At 48.8% G+C, this 6,209-nt stretch overlaps 1 pseudogene; it reads left to right on the forward strand.

The window, feature by feature from the left end:
• The first annotated feature begins 1,136 nt into the window (after positions 1-1,136).
• On the forward strand, positions 1,137-5,827 carry LOC147148037 (uncharacterized; annotated as a pseudogene).
• The last annotated feature ends 382 nt before the right edge of the window (positions 5,828-6,209 follow it).

The following is a 6,209-nucleotide window of genomic DNA, read 5'->3' on the forward strand; positions in this document are numbered from 1 at the left end:
GGGAAAATTTGATAATTTGTAAAACAAGAAAAAATGATAACCCGGTAGGCATGAATATTCTGAATGTTTTGAAACTTGAAGTGAATTGGGTGAAAAATGTGGAAGGAGACGCACGCCAAAAAAGTGGTCGGAATAAAATAGAATAAGTTTAAAGTGTAGGAATAACGTGTGAGCCTTCGCCTTCACACAATAATGTGTTTTGTATTTTCAATTGGTGGTCGATCATTTTGACTCGGTCATGTCATAAGTAGCTCTCAAGATGAAAAAGTGTCTAATAACATCTTTCTCTGTGGCTGTTGGCCCTCACAAATCAATCTGTCCCCCTTTTGTGTGGAGTTCCGCAAGGTTCAATTATGGGCCTACACTTTTTACACTATATGTGCTTCCTCTTAGAGATGTCATCAGCAATTTTGAAGGTGTTTCATACCACATGTACGTGGATGACCTTCGGTTATATTTCGCGTTAAACCCTAATAGGACCAGAGGTGGGTCGTAATGAGTTACATTTACTCTGTTACATAGTTTTGGTACATTTTATACTTCTAGGAGTAGTTTTAAATCACTATACTTTTTACTTTTACTTGAGTAGATTTGTGAAGAAACTGTACTCTTACTCTGCTACATTAGGCTACATTGAACCCGTTACTTAAATCCCCTCCGCGTACGTACGCATTTCTCTCTCTCTCTCTCTGTCTCTCTCTCTCTCTTCCTCTCTCTGTCTCTCTCTCTCTCTCTCTGAGAAAGGCGTATTTATTTTGTCAGAGACCTGCGCCAGGCTCTCCCATGTGACTGTGTTTCACCCGTCAAACGAAGCCGTAGAGCCCTGCAGTCTCGTCACATGATCATATTCAACTTCAGATGCGGGAAAGAGTTATTTATTTTATTTCATTAGATTACTGTTTGAGCCTTCCATGACAGTCCACATCAGATTAGAGCCGTACACATCACATATTCCTGCATCACATAGCGATATTGTTTCTACTGAGGTCGTGCAATATAATAATAGTACCGAAGAGCCGATAAATAACTACCATATTCCGACAGTCGTACCCTCCCGCCACTCTTACAGTTGTTCAAGGTACAATACAGGACCTAGGGAACGCAATCTTATTAATATTATGATTAGGAATCCGATTATGGGCAATTATCCGGATAAACCTATTTTACTGAAACTCGGTCTGTTTAATATTAGATCACTCTCTTCGAAAGCCCTGTTAGTTAATGACCTCATAAGAGGCCGTAAACTTAACATGATTGGGCAAGACTTGGTTAAAACCTGATAATTTTTTACCGTTAAATGAGGCCTCGCCTCCAAACTTCGTTAGTTCACATGTTGCGCGCCCTCATAAGAAAGATGGGGGTGTAGCCCTTATTTATGAATCTGATTTCAAACTTAGCCCGCATTCTAGCGACACCTTTAAAACATTTGAAGTACTCATCATGCAATGTACACACTCATTGCCGTTTTTTCTAGCAGTTATTTACCGTCCCCCCGGCTCGTACGCTAGATTTTTAGATGAGTTCTCTGAGTTTTTGGCTGATTTGGTAACTCATGGAGATAACATATTGATTATGGGTGATTTTAACATTCATATGAATCTCCCGTTGGAACCACTTACAGCGGCATTTCAGACAATAATTGATGGCTTTGATTTCACACGGATAATTGACGAAGCGACGCATAAAAATGGTAATACTTTAGATTTGGTACTAACCCGAGGTTTAGCATGCTCAAATATAATGGTGTTATCGTAACTACTGTTATATCTGACCATTAAGAATAAGAATAAGAATAAGAATGCCTTTATTGATCCCACAGTGGGGAAATTTTCATTGTTACAGTAGCAAAGATATAGGTCACACAGGGGCGGCGGCATAATGTGGCCATTAATGTATAACATTGACGGCAAACATTTAGAATCAAACCTATGTAGATATACGCAGTAACATGTGTATATACACATGTGTATACACACCAACCTACATCTACATAAAAAATATGAGGAACACTCATTTCGGCCTGTACATAGTACAGAGGAAAAAATACTCTAAGTGACAGTGCTGCAGTGCTGTAGTGAAATGTAAGGAACAGCATTGGATAAAAATAAAACTAGACTAACAGTAGTGGGGAATGTTGAGTATTGCACGGTATTACAGTAGTGGGGAATATTGGGTATTGCACGATACGAGCTCAGGTGCAGGACTGCACAATTGCACTAATGACCGCCAGTTTGTAGAGACTACACAATGTTCTTGTTAAAGAGTCTGACAGCAGCAGGCAAGAAGGAACGGCGGAATCTCTCCTTTGCACAGCGAGGGTGTAACAGTCTGTCACTGAAGGTGCTGTGGAGTGCTGTTAGGGTGCCCTGGAGGGGGTGGTCCGGGTTGCCCAGCATTGATGACAGCTTGGCCAACATCCTCCTGTCCCCCACCGAGTCCACAGAGGCCAGGGAGCAGCCCAGGACAGAGCCGGCCCTCTTGACCAGTTTGTCCAGCCGCTTCTTGTCCCGGGCCGAGACGCCGCCTGCCCAGGTGACCACTCCCTGGAAGATGACCGATGCAACCACCGAGTCATAAAAGTTCCTGAGGAGTGTCCCCTGAACCCCAAAAGACCTCAGTCTCCTGAGTAGGAAGAGTCTGCTCTGACTCTTCCTATAGAGGGCGTCTGTGTTGTCGCACCAGTCCAGTTTATTGTTCAGATGAACACCCAGGTACTTGTAAGTTGAGACTCTCTCAACATCTGTTCCCCGGATGTTCACTGGTGCAGGTGAAGAGTGCTGGCGCCTACCGAAATCCACCACCATTTCTTTGGATTTCCCCGCATTGATCAGGAGGCGGTTCTGCTGGCACCAGTCCACAAAACCCTGAGTAAGTTCTCTGTACTCCCGATCATCTCCGCCTGTGATGAGGCCGACAATCGCAGAGTCGTCAGAGAACTTCTGCAGGTGACAGGTAGGGGTGTTGTAGTTGAAGTCCGAGGTGTAGAGGGTGAACAGGAAGGGAGCCAAGACAGTTCCCTGTGGGGCCCCCGTGCTGCAGAGGAGCACGTCAGACACACAGTCCTGTGTCCTCACATACTGTGGCCGGTTTGTGAGGTAGTCCTGGATCCATGTGGTGAGGTGGTGCGCCACCCCCGCCCGCTCCAGCTTGTCTCCCAGTAGGGTGGGCTGGATGGTGTTGAAAGCACTGGAGAAATCAAAGAACATGATCCTCACAGTGCTCCCCGCCTTCTCCAGGTGGGAGAGTGAAGTGTGGAGGAGGTAGATGATGGCATCATCCACACTGATGCCAGGCTGGTATGCGAACTGGAGTGGGTCCATTGAGGAGCTCACCAGGGGGCGCAGGTGGACAAGGACCAGTCTCTCCAGGGTCTTCATCAGGTGAGACGTCAGCGCCACCGGTCTGAAGCTGTTGAGCTCCTTCGGGTGGGGGGTCTTTGGCACCGGGACCAGGCAGGATGTTTTCCATAGCTGGGGGACCCTGCCCAGCTTCAGGCTCAGGTTGAACATGTGCTGGACAATTCCACACAGCTGGTCTGCGCAGGATTTGAGGAGCTGGGGGCTGATGCCATCTGGACCCGCTGCCTTCCTCGCCTTCATCTTCTTCAGCTGGTTCCTCACCTGAGATGTTGTGAAGGCCAAGGCTGGACAGGAAGGAGTGGTGGCTATCTGGTGTAGCTGGGAGCTGGAGACTGTGGAGAAAAGAGGGGAGGGGGTGACACGCCCAGCAGGAGGAGTAGGTGGAGACTGCAGCAGGAGAGACGGAGTGGAGGCAGGCATCTGATCGAACCTATTGAAAAAGAGATTTAGCTCATTTGCCCACTGCAGGTCCCCCCCAGTCCGGGTCTTGGGTTGTCCGTGGCCTGAGATGGTCTTCAGGCCCCTCCAGACTCCCCTGGCGTTATTCTGCAGCAGCTGCTCCTCCATCCTCTTCCTGTAGGACCTTTTCCCCTCTCTGATCCTCCTCCTCAGCTGGCGCTGCACAGTCCTCCGCTCCTCTATGTTGCCTGACGCAAAAGCCCTCCTCTTCTCCTTCAGGAGAGCTTTTATGTCTGGTGTGATCCAGGGTTTGTTGTTGGAGAAACACCTTACTGTCCTGGTGGGTATGGTGTTCTCCATGCAGAAATTTATATAGTCTGTAACAGTGTCCGTTAGACTACTAATGTCTTCCCCGTGAGCATCGCTGAATACTTCCCACACAGTTGTGCTGAAGCAGTCCTTTAAGGCCTCCTCGGCCTCTCCAGACCATCTCTGAACCGTGCGGGTCACAGCTGGCTGCCTGCGGACCAGAGGTTTGTACACAGACTGGAGAGCCACCAGGTTGTGATCAGCTTTGCCCAGCGGGGGGAGGGGCAGTGATGTGTATGCCTCCTTGGTGTTGGCATAGAAAAGGTCCAGTGTTTTATTGTCTCTGGTGTGGCAGGTGACATACTGTGTGAATGAAGGCAGAGAGGAGGAAGGGGAGGCATGATTGAAGTCACCAGAGATGAGTACCAGGGCATTTGGGTGCTGTGTTTGTAGCCTGCTCACTGCTGCAGTCAAGACATCACAGGCTGTGTCGCTGCTGGCAGCTGGTGGGACGTAGACAGTCACCGCGATCACGTGACTAAACTCTCGCGGGATGTAGAATGGCCTCATGCCAACAGCTAGCAGCTCAATATCCCTGCTGCAAAGCTGCTCCTTAATCGTGATGTGCCCAGGATTACACCATCTATCGTTCACAAACACAGCCAGCCCTCCTCCTTTCCTCTTTCCACTCTCCAGCGTCCTGTCCGCGCGTATGATTTGGAAGCCGTCCAATTCTACGACCGCGTTCGGTGTTAGCGTTGTTAGCCACGACTCCGTGAATAGCATCAGGCTAGCCTCCCGGAAGTCCCTCTCGTGCCGGGTAAGCGCCGCTAGCTCGTCCATCTTGTTGGGGAGCGATCTAACATTCCCCATGATAACAGACGGGAGGACGGGATGGTATCGTCTCCTCCTTTCCCTGCGTTTAACCCCCGCACGAGATCCCCGTCTCTTCCTCCTCAGCTCACGGGGGATATCGGGTCTCGCCCCGGGAGCCGGCGCATGGTTAGCACGGAGTGCTAACAGCTGATTCCGGCTGTAAACAATGGGGGCTCGGCTCCGAGCCAAGTCGCCGGACACGATCGCGCAAAAAATAGCCATCAGCAGCAGCAAGAATACCGCAGTTTGGGTGTCCATTGCTACGTAAGTTACGACTATCAATTATACGAAAAAGGTATGAGGTAGAGTAATATTAAAGAACAAAAACACACGAAAAGGCTCACCGATGAGCCGGAGCTACTGTAGCGGGCTGCCACTCGCGCGGCGCCGGAAGTCGAAAAACCTACTTTATAAAATTTGAAGTGCGGGCTCATTACCATCGTCCTGACCACAATCAAAGCTTTAGCAGCCGAAATATTAGTTCTTCAACCACCGCTGCGCTGTCTGAGCTACTGCCCCTGGCAACTGCTTCGTTTCCGAGCTATATTGGTTCGATTGACAATCTCACAAATGATTTTAATGCTGCTCTGTTAAATGCGCTTTACTCCGTTGCACCATTAAGACATAAAACTCGTCCTAAACGGCCTACTCCTTGGTTTACTGAGGAGTCCCGCTCACTTAAACAATCATGTCGGAAGCTAGAGCGCAAATGGCGTGCAACTAAACTTGAGGTCTTCTATCAGGCATGGTGTGATAGCTTTCTAATATATAAAGAAGCACTCGCCTTATCCATCCATCCATCCATCCATCCATTATCTATACCACTTATCCTCACAAGGGTTGCGGGCGTGCTGGAGCCTATCCCAGCTGTCTTCGGGCAGTAGGCAGGGGACACCCTGCATTGGTTGCCAGCCAATCGCAGGGCACACAGAGACAAAAAAATCACACACACTCACAATCACATCTAGGGTCAATTTAGAGAGTCCAATGAACTTATCATGCATGTTTTTGGAATGTGAGAGGAAACGGCAGTACCCGGAGAAAACCCACACAGGCACGGGGAGAACATGCAAACTCCACACAGGGAGGCCGAAGCCTGGATCGAACCCACGACCTCTGAACTGTGAGGCAGACGTGCTAACCAGTCGACCACCGTGGGTCGATTTTATGAACCACAAAGCTTAATTATGTTGGCAGTTGGTACATTGTATTTACAGTCCAAGCACGTACTTGGACCAAAATTTGGCCTGGCCTGCAGTTCGACTG

The sequence above is a fragment of the Filicampus tigris genome, chromosome 4 (genome assembly GCF_054856515.1).
Source record: "Filicampus tigris isolate MCC_2025a chromosome 4, RoL_Ftig_1.0, whole genome shotgun sequence".
Lineage (NCBI taxonomy): Eukaryota > Metazoa > Chordata > Actinopteri > Syngnathiformes > Syngnathidae > Filicampus > Filicampus tigris.